We start from the raw sequence: 14,054 nt of genomic DNA, 5'->3' as shown, positions 1-14,054 counted from the left end.
CACTCCTCTGAAACATGCCAGAATACCCCACGCTGTGTCAACTGTGATGGCGAGCATGCCACATACTCGCGGTCATGCCCGTCTTGGAAGAAAGAAAAAGAAATAGTCACAATCAAAGTAAAAGAAAATATCACCTTCAAAGAGGCACGCAGGTGGGTTGCATACCTTCCTAAGGCCAGCTTTGCCGAAGTGGCGTGTCAGGGAGCAGCGTCACGACGGCCTCCGGCGGCTCTCCGACCCACAAGCCGTGAGTCGGCAGTTACGCCATCTGCCCCCGCGGCGGTTGCAGCTAGCGCAGCTCCGTCAACCGAGGAGAAGGGACCATTGACCCCAAAGGTGGGCGCATCCGAGACTGCTTCAACCCCCTCGGCCCCCTCCAGCGCTGGCAACAGCCGGCGCAGCCAAATCCCTCAGGGAGCCCCATCGACCTCCGGGCTGGTGGGCGCAGGAGTCTTGCCCTCCAAGGCGGAACTCCCCCTGAAAACCTCTCGCTCGCAAGAGCACGTGTCCGGAGCCTCACTAGAGGCAATGGACACAACTCCTATCCTCAAGGCGCACCAAGCGCCTAAGGAGCGCGGAGGCTCCCTCGAACGCTCCAGAAAGGGCAGAACTCCCGTTACAGGGCCTCGAAAGGGCTCTGTAATTTAATCTCTGTAATTTACATAATCACTACTTCTGTTTCTGTACACACAGCACCTATTGACCTCCAATATGGATACACAAATCATACAATGGAACGTCAGAGGTTTTCTTAGGAACCTTGATGATGTGCAGGAACTCATCCACCAACACAATCCAAAAGTGCTGTGTTTACAGGAAACACACTTAAAATCCAAACACGCAAACTTTCTCCGACAGTACATAACTTTTCGCAAAGATCGCGATGATGCTGTCGCATCATCGGGCGGTGTCGCCATTGTTATCCATAAGAGCATTACGTGTCAACTTTTACAGCTACAAACGCCTCTCGAAGCAGTGGCGGTTCGAGCTGTTCTCCTAAACAAACTCATCACCATTAGCTCTCTTTACATACCCCCACATTACAAATTAACGAAACATGAATTTCAATCCTATATAGATCAATTGCCAGAACCTTATGTTGTCCTGGGCGATTTCAATGCGCACAGCTCCCTGTGGGGCGACTCGTATTGATGCGCGAGGTCGCCTCGTTGAACAATTCCTTTTTTCGTCCGGTGCGTGTCTGCTGAATAAGAAGGAACCCACTTATTACTGTCTCGCAAACAGAACCTATTCTTCAATTGATCTTAGTATAGTTTCCCCGTCAATACTGCCCGAACTTGAATGGGAAGTGAACGACAATCCTTACGGGAGCGACCACTTCCCCATACTCCTAAGAACATATAAAGAATGCGAATATCTACCACAGGCTCCTAGGTGGAAAATCGATACAGCCGACTGGGAGAAATTCCGAACTCTCACTAGGATCTCATGGAATGACATGTCTTCTTTAGGAATTGATGCTGCTGTGCAGTATTTTACAGCTTTCATTATAGATGCCGCATCTAAATGCATATCTGAAGTAAGGGGCTTAGCACGCAAACAGCGCGTCCCGTGGTGGAATGACGAATGTAGGACTGCCCGTAAGAAACAAAACAAAGCGTGGGGGTTGCTACGCGCCTCTCCCACTGCGGAGAATCTTATTAACTTTAAGAAAGCAAAATCCGAAGGCAGGAGGACGCACCGACATGCCAGAAGATAGAGTTGGCAGAAGTTTTTATCCGGTATCAACTCGTATACAGACGAGGCGAAAGTCTGGAACAAGGTTAATAGCATAAGAGGGCGACAAACGTACTCCCTTCCTTTTGTTAACACACAAGGTGATACCCTCCAAGACCAGGCTGATGCTCTCGGTGAACACTTCGAGCACGTGTCTAGCTCCACTCACTATTCGGAGAACCTTCTTAAGTATAAAGAAATAGAAGAACTCAAGCCTCTGAATCGGAAATGCACGCCAAACGATCTTTATAATCGTCCTTTCACCATTGCTGAACTTAAAGCTTCCTTATCAGCATGTCAGAGCTCTGCACCGGGTTCCGACAGAATCATGTATGATATGCTTAAACACCTGCACTCCGACACACAAACCACGCTACTCACACTTCTCAATACTATCTGGGCTGTTGGTTATCTCCCATCAAAATGGAAGGAGGCTATTGTGATTCCTGTTTTGAAGCATGGTAAAGACACTGCATTGCTTACTAGCTACCATCATATAGCGCTTACGAGCTGCCTCTGTAAGCTTTTTGAAAAAATGATCAATCGCCGTCTCGTACATCTCCTAGAGTCCAGTAAAATGCTTGACCCATTTAAATGTGCTTTTCGGGAAGGGCGATCTACAACCGACCATCTTGTGCGCATCGAAGCGAGCATTCGCGATGCCTTCGTGCACAAGCAATCTTTCTTATCTGTATTTCTGGATATGGAAAAAGCTTACGACACAACCTGGATCAGGTCGTACACCCTCGTGACTGACGACGTGACCGTGGAAGCACAGTTCACAGAAACCAAAATGACATTTCTCTGCCTTTAACGTCAGGCCAGCCGAGCATATGGCTTGGAGAACAGTGAGCAACCACCTTAGGTGCTCCTCAAATGTAGCTGAGAACACTGTGACGTCGTCTAGATAAACCAAGCATGTTTGCCACTTCAGGCCTGATAGTACAGTGTCCATTAGTTGCTGAAAAGTGGCAGGCGCTGAGCACAAACCGAAAAGAAGGACCTTAAATTCTTAAAGGCCGTCGGGGGTCACGAATGCAGTTTTCTCACGATCTCTCTCATCGACCTCGATCTGTCAATACCCGCTTCATAGGTCCATTGATGAAAAATAATGTGCATGCCGCAGCCTATCCAGTGAGTCGTCGATGCGTGGCAGCGGAAAGACGTCTTTCTTCGTGACCTGGTTTAATTTGCGGTAATTGACGCAGAAAGGCAAACTACCGTCTTTCTTTTTGACTAAGACCGTGGGTGACGCCCAGGGACTTTTTGAAGGCTGTATCACATCATCCTTGAGCATCTTCTCCACTTGCTTTTGAATCTCTTCGCGTTCCTTTGGAGCGTCACGGTAGGGATTTTGTCAAATCGGCCGCATAGTATCATCCGTGATGATACGGTTCTTGGTCAGTGGTGTTTGTGCGACCTTTGACATAGTCGAAAAGCAATCTTCAAACTGGTGTATCAGCTCCAATAGGCACTGCTGCTCACAAGGTGACAGAGTGGAACTGACGTTGACAAACAAAGGTGTCGAGGGTGGGACGGTCATTGCTTGTAGACCGAAACAATCTGCAACTTAGGTGATGTCATCGCAATTTGCAGCTCTTGCCGCATAATCGAGAAGTCTGCACCAGTGTCAACAAGGGGGGTGATGTGATGTCCATCCACAAGAATGCTGAGATTGGCACGGGCAACGTCGTCGGCGTGAGTATTTTAGTCTTCATATCGTCTTCGTTGGCGTGAGTAGTCGTCGTCGTCATGTCGTCTTGGTGGGGAGCTTGGTGGGAATTTTTGGCGTCTCGACACTGGGCGACCTTCACCCTGAAGGTCGCTGCCGTTAGTTTCCCCGGCGCGGACTACGGGAGCGACCACCCCTGCCGACGTCAGTGATGAAACTCTGACAGTTTGAGGAAGTGTAACGCATAGGTGACGGGGACTGCCAGCGACGACGAGGTGAAGGTGCCTGGCTGGTCAACAGCTGCTCACTGCGCAGGTCGCGACGGTCGTCGAAGTGCACGAAAGCGGCAGGCAAAAAAGAAGTTGACTCCAGCATTTGAATGGGGGCAGTAGCAGGCACTGTGGCCTGGTTCACCACAGTGGAAGCAGAGTGGTTGACGGTTGGCCGCGCGCCGCAAGTCGGTACAGCGAACTGAAGGTCGTCTCACAGACTCTCGTTGCCACCACGGCACGGGAGCGGGCCGTGGCTGAAATGGTGCTACCGGAGGTGAAGGGGGAGGACGTCGGACCATGTCGGCATAGGTCAGCGGACATGTTTCTGGACATGGGATTGGTGAGGAGAAAGTTTGCCGCAACTCCTGGCGCACAACTTCGGCAACAGAAACGACTGGCGACACTCCATAGTAGGAATGCCGAGGGCTCGCAGCTCTTCACGCAGGATGTCTGAAATCATGTCCCGTAAAGAAGTGTGCAGGGTGTCTACCAACCGGGAAAACTGGGAATTCTCATGGATTTTGAGTAGTCTGGAAAAAGTCAGGGAAAACTCAGGGAATTTGGGCCTCTATCAGGGAAAATTAGCTGTAATTTTATTGAAAGGGTCGAAAGTCGCGGTAATGCTGGCTCGAGTAAAAGACAGGAATCATAATGAACCGTCTTTGATGCCCTGTCATCGGTTGGAGGAGTTGCCAGTGTACAGTCAACGACCGACTTTTCGGATTCCCGATAATTTGGACAGCTTCGCGGCACCGCCACGTACCTCATAGAGTCAACGTATCAGAACGTGTGACATTTCCGATGCAAGAACTCTTCGCCGTTCAATTTTCCGGACGTTTTGCCCTGACCGCAGGTCCGAAACAGCAATAATCAAAGGCACCACCGCTGCCATTTTGATTACTTTGCCACCTCGAACCGGCACTCTCGCACGCAGATCCACGGGCAGCCGTTGCCGCCACTGCGGCAGCAAGTTTATTATTGAAAGAATTAGCTGCTGTCAGTAATGGCACGGACTCCGCCTTTGTGGTCCTTGTAATTGGCTTAGAAACTTGGAAAACACGATGTGTTGCAGAATGCCGGTTCCTGAAAGTCAGCTTCGCCTCTGTACAGAATTGTTACTTGGTGAAGCATACGCAAAAGTATTGCAGTGAAGCATAACAAGCGTGGGAAGGGGCTATTGCCACGGAACACAGTATGTATTCCTTAATTATACATGCGTGCACCCGGTATTTCCTGTCACAGTACGCGCACCGATATGCCTAATATGTGTACCGACAGGCCTTCAGAGCGTTTTCGAACGTGCCTGTGGCGGTTTGAGCCCCTAAGGGCACTAAATGACACGCATTTATTTTTTTTCCAACTGGCCGATTTTTCGGACATTTTCGCGGCCCCTAGGGAGTTCAAAAAATCGGTCGTAGACTGTGCAACTGACCAAGATGCTTCAAATGGTCTTTGGGGCGAACGAGTGGCGGAAGGAGGACAAGAACAGAAATGACCTACGCATTGAGGAATAAACGGGAAAGGAAGCTTGCTGCCGCCGTTTTGAAGGAGCTTGAGCTCAAAAAATAACGTTTTGGCTGATGCCGAGATGCATGTGTCCCTCATCCAAACCAAAGTAAACTCTTTAAAGCAGTGAAACACAACACTCAGAAGTCGTGCGCGGGCTGAGAGTATGTCAGGACAGTTGAGGTTAACTTACAAGCTGTTGAGAGAGAATCTCAATTGTGACAGAGTTCGGGCCTCATACCACTGAGCTTGTTATCAGTTGATAGAAATAGCTCATATTCGAAAATATTTGCTTATATGTGCATCTCCTTTTTATTCGTATTTGAGAATGTCCGACTCCATTTGCAATTTTTTTCGAAGATAGTTTATTTGCTTTGCATTTTACTAACCCCTGTCTTCTATTCTTTTTTTGAATAACACAAACACTACTCCTTAGTATTCAAATTGGATTAAGGCGCTTCTTTATTTTTTTCATGTGCTTACTAGAGAGTGAAAGCATCAGGCGATATGGTTTCAGCCCGTCTTGACATAAAACATAGTTCTGCATCTCTCAGGGAAATTTGCAATGGCACTCAGGGAAAACCTGGAAAACTCAGGGAGTTTGGAAATGTCAACTTGGTAGATACCCTGGTGTGGTCAACAATCGGAGCTGCGGAGCTGATTGGTGTTTCATTTGGCTGGCTGTCGAAGTGGCGGCAACGTTGCTGAAGTGCCCGCTCGATGACAGTTGCTTCCTTGATGAATTCATCGACCATTGTTGGCGGGTTTCGGACAAGACCGGCAAACAGCGTTTCCCTAATTTCCCGCATAAGATGACGCACTTTCTTTGCCTTGGTCATATCCGGGTCAGCTCGGCGAAACAGACGGGCCATACCTTCCACAAACATGGCGACGGTTTCGGTGGGTTCTTGTACCCGAGCCTCAATAAGTTGTTGCACGTAATCGCGCCAGTCCGAGCTCGAGAATGTATCGAGGAGCTGACGATGAAAACTGCCCCACGTTTGGATGCTCGCTTCCCTGTTCGCATACCATGTACTAGCGCTGTTTTCAACCGCGAAATAAGCATGGGCAAGTTTTTGTTGGTCGTTCCAGCGATTGACCAGAGCTACACATTCATATTGTTCAAGCCAGTCCTAAACATCTTCAAAAGCATCGCCGTGGAAGATGTTGGGGATGCGAGGGTATTCAAGTGCCACCTGGGGGAAAAAGCCAGGTGCCGTCTGTGAAGGAGGGAGAAGTACTGATGATGTAGCCATGTCGGTGAGAGTCGCAACGGGAGAAAACTCCGGGCTGAGGTTGAGCAGGCGCCCACTGAAATGGTGTACTGGAGTCGTTATGAGAGGTGGAGCTTCAGGACTGGGTATACAGCTGTGAACAGGGGTTGCCCGCTGGGGCTGCAGGCTCCAGCACCTCCACCAGTGTCGCAACGTTAGAAACTGGGGTTTGAGAAAAACGCTCATGCCTACTCGCGTTGTCCTCTTCATCGGAGTACTGGCACTGCAATATCTATGAAAAATGCAATGTTACTTGTATTAAGTGCACAAGAAAGCATCACTGCATTTTCTTGTGTGAAGGTGACATTTCCACCGAGTATCCAAGGATTCTTCTAAGCCCCCATTTTGTTTAGACAGAAAAGTAGTCTGCATCATTTTTTACTTCAATACATGGTCTTCGCGAAGCTGTCTTTTCTGGCAGTTTCATCAAAATTAGAGCGAGACTTCAGATGAGATAGGGGAATGTCTTTAAAGATAGATAGTGGAAACATATGAAGTCACCCATTTAGAATGCACTAGATGGAAGCGAGGACGTAGCACTTTTAGCATTGTTGAAAGACATTAGTGGCAAAGAGGCCACCGATGTCGATGAGGACGACAACGAGCAAAGATTGAAAATGCTTGCGACAGGCATTGAAAACCGTAATAAACTGCACCACCTTTTCATATTCAAAGGCCTTTTTTTTTTTTTATCGTCTTGCATTCGAGGGACATTTTCTTTATTTCGAAATTTCAGGGGCCAGCCTAGCATCGATGTTGGTTTTGACTTGAGTAAATATGGTACATTCCTGTCACCTTATCCTCTGCAGAATTTCATGCTGCACACATACTACTATCTTGTATGGATTTTCATGTCATTTTTGACAATCTTTAACTCATTCAGCTAAGTTTGGGTTTATTTACCTCCATCTTCAGTGTTCCTACTAACAATTGTGTGATTTTGATTTTTAACTCTTTCGGGACCGCCCAAAAGAAGGCAATTCTGATACTTGCTAGAAAATATTTTTTTATTCAATGAAATTTTTGCACTATCTTGTTGACACAAGCATCAACATGAAGCTAAGTGATTGGACTTTTATTGTAGAAAAATTGAAATGACTAAATAGTATACATAACAGAAAAAAAAATCTCAAAATGCAAATTTTTTCTTCAAGTAAACAAAAAAAAGTTGGAAATTGTTGCATATGAAAGTAAAAAGCAGCACTAAAAAAATTCCAGGATATACAAAATGTGCTAAAATACCTCTATGACAACTTTGAGGCAAAAAAACTTTGCAGGCTTATGTACATTTTTTTTGTGTGTGTGATTTCTCACACCACTGTTCACCCCTCACTTCTGTGCACCCTCTCTGTGCCACTCAAGGAAGCAGTTCCGCGAAGCATTGAAGCACAAATGTGCGTTGCAGTCACTGCAGAAAACAGTAGTCTTGACCTCATTCTTGGTTTGTCGATAGCAAAGTTTACAATTCTTGCGTCTCTCCACTTTTTGGGGCTTGTGAAGTGGAGGCTTTGCAGGTGGTGGTGGAGGAGCACGAGTTTGCTTGGCTCCTTCAAGATGAAGAAGCTGTTGCACCAGTTCCTCCCTGAAAGCTAAATGGTCAAAGGAAGCATTTCTGGCCAGCTCAGGGACGTCTGGATGTAATTTCCTATATTCTTGGAATAGTATGAAACTATTCACGCATGCTATGTCGATGCAGTGGAAGAAGAGAGTCTTCTACCAGCGGACACTGCGCATCAGTACATTGTAGTAGCCAATCATTTGATCTGATTTGTCTACTCCAATCATTCCAGAATGGTATTCGTGAATTAGCAAAGGCTTTGGGATAGAAATTTGGGTCCAGGTACTTCCACTTCTTTGTCTTCTTTTTGCAGTGACTGTTTCGTTGGCTGTATGCATCGTGCTCATCATGTTCACTACGCGTCGGTCTTTCCATTGAAGATAGAGAATTTCTTGGTCGCACAACCATCTAATTTCACCTCGTTGAGCTTTCTTTTCCCAGCGCGTGTCTTTCAATTCAACAGGGAATCCGCGGCGGTCTTTTCGCGTAGTGCCGCAAGCCAATGTTTTCCGATCGAGGAGGTGACTGAACAGGTGTGTCGAGGTGTAAAAATTATCCATAAAAATTTTGTAGCCCTGATCAAAGTGTTCTGCACACAGCTGGCAAACTACATCGAAAGCCAACCCGTGGGGCCCTGGCTGCTCGCGCTTGCCTGTGTATACAGCAAACGGCACTGTATACCCGGTGACCGGGTCTGCAAGAACCCAAAGCTTATAGCCCCACTTGGTCACTTTATCCTTGATGTACTGCCGTATCCCTGATCTCCCTTTCGACTTCACCATACGCTCATCCACAGAGAGGTCTCGATGAGGCTGAAATAGCTTTGCCGACACTTTATTCATGTGCTGCAGAAGCCACCACACGAAGCGAAGCTTTCCTTTTGACATCTGAGTTACATCGTCCAAGTCAGCGACATGTAGCATCGCAAGCAGTGCTATGAAGCGACGCCGCGGCATAATTCGTGGTGGCAGCAGACCACTATAGATGCTTCCCACATTCCAGTAAAGCTTGATTCGCGGTGCTTTCAAGATGCCCATGTAGATTATGAGGCCAATGAACTTTCTCATTTCACTTGTAGTGACCTCTTCCCAAGACCCATCGGGACGGGCATGAGTGGGCTTCTCCAAGATCTTCGTGTAGGCATATTTATTGGTGTTCTCGCAAACAGTCTGGATAACATCGGCCGAGAAAAAAAGGAAAAAGAAGTCCAGGGCGGTCAGGAATCTCTTTGTGGTGCTTCGGAGTGCCACACCCACATCTTCGGTCAGATGCACACCAGGTTCCCGCTTGGGAGAAAACTGAATACGCTTCTGCCGCAGGGGCAGGACGTCGTTCCCGTAGGTTGTGGAAACCCTACCAAACACAGAAAAAAATTGAGAACATATAGTGATCCTGCGTAAATACTCAAGAGCGGGCGGAAAGCGAAACTAAATACTCACCTTCAGACACTAGTTGACGGTCCAGGTGATTGCGATGCTGAATCACTCTCTGAACTGAAATCAGAGCTCGAGAATTCATCTTCGGACTCTTCGCTACTCGTTGTATCAGAAAAATCCGCAGTTGAAGCAGCTGAATCGCGCGACAGACGCTTCTTTCTTCGCGCGGCCTGACGCGATGTCGACGCCATGCTTCTCAATCTCGGCCGCCGCCGCGCCCAAGATTAAAATCTCTCCTACGTCGCCGCCTGCCGCGAGAGAGGCGAATTGCACAAAAACAAAAACTAGAGATGTGAAACGACCCCACTAGATGGCGACACGGGTTCCACCGCGAAAATTTCGCGTTTGAGAGCGCGTGTAACTTGATCGTGCATTTTTGCACGATATCCGGACCGCGGTCCCGAAAGAGTTAATATGCAATTTTCATACCTGCCATTATCAAATCTGGGATATCTTGCAAGTGGGTGGGATAGGGCAGAACATTGGGTTGCTATTAATATTTTCATAGATATCAACTGAGAAAAGCTCCTGTTTCAGAACATGCACCATTCACCTCTGGGCATGGCTTGCTGGCTTTTTTTTTTTTTTTTTTTTTTTTTTCCTAGTCGCAGTATAGGGTCAGGATAATGTAACAATTTTGTAAAATATTCTCTACCGCGGACTCATCTGCCTAACTGCACATTTGGTTAGAAAAAGTATGCCTGGTCGACAGCGGCCCCCAGATGTGCCACTGTGGACCAGAAACACGTGACGCAAAGTAAAGCACACGCGTACACCCGCTCCAGGCGGCTCCCACGTGAAAGAGAGCCTCGCGAACTCGGGGGAGCACACATAAACACAACATTTCTCCTTAAAACACAATTTTACTCTCTCAACGACACAGGCTACTGTACACAGCTAGGATCGTAAAACGGCGGGCTCGAGGCGGAGGGAGATGCAAGCGGTCAGTTAAGAGGGTTGGACCGGGGGTGGCGGCGAGGCTGCAGGCATGCAGACCACCACTTGCGGGACTGTCTCCGCAATGTCTTAGAGTCTCATCGCTTTCTGGAAGAAAAAAAACGGGGCCTAGTGGTGGCCTATCCACCTATCAGAGGTGTTCAGTGAAAAGTGAAATTGCAGCAGAACCCATCTCACAATGACTGTTGACTGTAATGCGTTGGCATTGATTCAGTATAGTGACACAACATATTGGCACCATCGAAACACGTTATGCATGAGGTGTGTACTGCTGGGCTCTTCTACAGGTGCTTAGTGTTGAGTTCGGGGATTTTTCGTGCAGTCTGACGGTAAACCGCTGTGGCCTGGGCAGGTGGCAGCTAGCACAAGTCTCCGCGCAGATAGATGTTGATTTTTCCTAAGGGCTGGTCGAACTGTTGAGTAATCTGACAGAGGCCGTTGTTCATCTTCACCAGCACCTCCAAACTGAGGTCACTGTATGTAACATAGGCTGGTGTCGTCCTTGTTCATCGATATCTTTAGAACCGAGTGGACTGTGGCGCCACTAATGGCAGCAGCCGCCTTTTCGATGGTGGCTGTGACCATGTAGGCGTTGAATGCAGATCCAGGCATCGTGTACAGCCAGTTGTAGGTGTCCTTCAGCAAGTTGAGTGTGTATGTCTTCTCACAGCCGGCCGGGCTCGTGAGAAACAGTCAGGAAGCATGGAGAAATGAATCACTTCTAGGATAAGGGAGTGCTGCTCGGTGTTGGTTAGACGCATGGCAGTGCAGTAATCGCTGGCCATTTAAATGTCGTCCCTGACGCAGATGGCACAGCAGATTTTGACACCCCTAGATACCACGTTCACAATGTCGACGCTTTCTGGTTGATCGGCACAGTGTGCGATGCCGTCCGCCGCCGCTTGGTCGCCGATAGTCGTTTGCTACTGCTGTTGGTCCACGTTGCTGAGAAGTTGTCTGCAGGTGTCTTCGAGGGTGGCATCGGGGGTATTACCCTCAAACTCCTCCCTTTTCTGTACAATGGCATTGAGGTGCATTTTATAGTGTGTTTTGTACTCTTTTAAAATGTCGAGCTTGCACCAGGAGGGAAGAAAGAGGGTGACTATCTCTCTGACAAAGTTGTTGGTATAGTCTCGGTGATAGGCGCAGTGTGCCTGATGATGTGGGGCACGTCTCTCCAATTGTATTGACCTTGCAAGACATTGAATGTGTAATAAGCGACAAAGTCTGTGAAGTGTATTTCAGTGAGTTTCTGGGAGGCCGTCCTCGTACTTTTTCACAATGTTTATACTGCATTTCAGACAGCAGGCGCAACGCTGTGTGGAAGCTATGCAAGAAGTTTGGTCAGACTATTTATCACTCCATGTGTTCCGTCCATGCTTTGTTGTGCACCAAAAGCGTTTGCTCACATGAGCATGCACGCGAGGTTGCCGCCACAAGCTGTGAATAAATAAATAAAATTTTTTTAAATGGAAAGGAACACAACGAAAAACAAATTGATGTAAAAAAAACATTAGTAGCCATCTACCATAGTTTGTTTCTAAGGGCTAAGACGTTTTTCATTCAATACTGAGCCCATATAAAGAACAGTTTCACACGATTGTGGTACAAAACATCAAACTATTTCCAAGTGTGAATGCAGCCACTGCAAAAAGTATCTCTAGTCTCCACAGTGTTGCACCTGATGTCTGAAATGGAGTTTAGCTACTCCACGTTCGTGGAGTCTGCTTCCTCTACGAGCTCCCATTGCTGCTTGTGGACGCGGGCTTGTTCCTTCAGGTGCAAAGCAGGCACAAAGGTGACCTGGCGGCTGCACTTGGACATACCGAGGTGAAGCAGGATCCACATGGCATCCATACTGCTCATCTTGACGCTGTTCAGCATGAGCTTACCTAGCCCCATCAACAGCCTGTCGAGCCTGAGGTCGGGGCACTGTTTTTATATGTCTGCGAGCGCATTTGTGCAAGTTGGAGAAACCGCGGTTCGCCTTGTTTACGTAGTCCACCACGTACATGGCACACGAGTACGTGTCCACAAAGAGCTGAATGTCCATGTTCGATTATAAAACAGGCAATCCAGCAGTTAAAGAGGTTCACAATCTTTTAGCACAGCCCTCGTTTCAAAAACGCAATCGGCTGGTTGATGCCTGCCCTCAATACCCTGAAGTAGTCTTCTTTGTAGCATATGCCATTGTGGGTCAAAAAGTCCTTCATAGAGTCATAGTCAACCTCTTCGAGCCGCTGGTGCATATCGTGGAACTTTGTACGCAGCACCTCAAGTTCGATCGCATTAACATTGTGCTTCAGCATGAGCGTGAGCACGAGCTTCTATCATGGGCCAAAAAATGCACAGAATCGGCACACCCTTTTGGTCATGTTGCACTTGTAGTACGTGAAATTGGGCTGCTGAATTTGGACTGCCCCTCCCTCGAGCATATTAATATGGAGACTCATGAGTGATTCTAGCAGGACGACTGACTGAGGCCTGTTGTCACCAAGCCCGTCTTCGGGCGCCTCATCAAGCCAAATGAGCGTGTGTGCATGGATGCTCTCCCTCTGCGGAAACTCGATTTGCTTGAAGAAGTCTATGACTCGGTGCTTTCCAAAAGAGGCGGTCTCTGTGCTCTGCAGCACTTTTATTATGGTGCACACCATCTTATAAAAGTAGAGGGTGCACACCACAGGGTCACTGTTTCTGAGTTCCGCCGTGCATGTTGGCGAACGGTCCGAAACCACAGGTCCGAAACGGCAATCAAAGCAACCACCGCCGCCATTTTGATTACCTCGCTGCCTCGAATCGGCGCTCTCGCAGGCATTCCCTCTGGCAGCGATCATCAGCGATTCGCTGATGATATTGCCTTGCTTAGTAACTCAGAGGACCAATTGCAATGCATGCTCTCTGACCTGGACAGGCAAAGCCAGAAGGGTGGGTCTAAAAATTATTCCGCAGAAAACGAAAGTAATGTTTAACAGTTTTGGAAGAAAACAGCAGTTTACGATAGGTAGCGAGGCACTAGAAGTGGCACGGGAATACATCTACTTAGGGCAGGTAGTGACCGCAGATCCGGATCATGAGACTGAAATAATCAAAAGGATAAGAATAGGCTGGGGTGCGTTGGGCAGGCATTCTCAGATCATGAACAACAGGTTGCCATCATCCCTCAAGAGAAAAATGTATAACAGCTGTGTCTTACCAGTACTCACCTAGGGGGAAGAAACCTGGAGGCTTACGAAAAGGGTTCTACTTAAATTGAGGACGACGCAATGAGCTATGGAAAGAAGAATGATGGGTGTAACGTTAAGGGGGGATAAGAAGAGAGCAGATTGGGTGAGGGAACAAACGCGATTTAATGACATCTTAGTTGAAATCAAGAAAAAGAAATGGGCATGGGCAGGGCATGTAATGCGTAGGGAAGATAACCAATGGTCATTAAGGGTTACGGACTGGATTCCAAGAGAAGGGAAGTGTAGCAGGGGCCAGCAGAAAGTTAGGTGGGTGGATGAGATTAAGAAGTTTGTAGGGACAACATGGCCACAATTAACACATCACCGGGGTAGTTGGAGAACTATGAGAGAGGCCTTTGCCCTGCAGTGGGTGGAGACAGGATGATGATGATCATGATGATGATGATGACGATGACGA

At 47.8% G+C, this 14,054-nt stretch overlaps 1 protein-coding gene and 1 pseudogene across 4 annotated transcripts in view; one reads left to right on the top strand and one right to left on the bottom strand.

Annotated features, from left to right (window-relative positions):
* Nup214 (nuclear pore complex protein Nup214) overlaps window positions 1-14,054 on the top strand; it is a 356,899-nt gene that overhangs the window by 285,346 nt on the left and 57,499 nt on the right. The gene's annotated exons all lie outside the window — the stretch shown is intronic.
* Window positions 7,159-13,066, bottom strand: LOC140215487 (piggyBac transposable element-derived protein 4-like; annotated as a pseudogene).

This window comes from Dermacentor andersoni, chromosome 1, assembly GCF_023375885.2.
Source record: "Dermacentor andersoni chromosome 1, qqDerAnde1_hic_scaffold, whole genome shotgun sequence".
NCBI lineage: Eukaryota > Metazoa > Arthropoda > Arachnida > Ixodida > Ixodidae > Dermacentor > Dermacentor andersoni.
The sequence above is the reverse complement of the archived record's forward strand: the minus strand, read 5'-3'. Positions and strand labels throughout refer to the sequence as shown.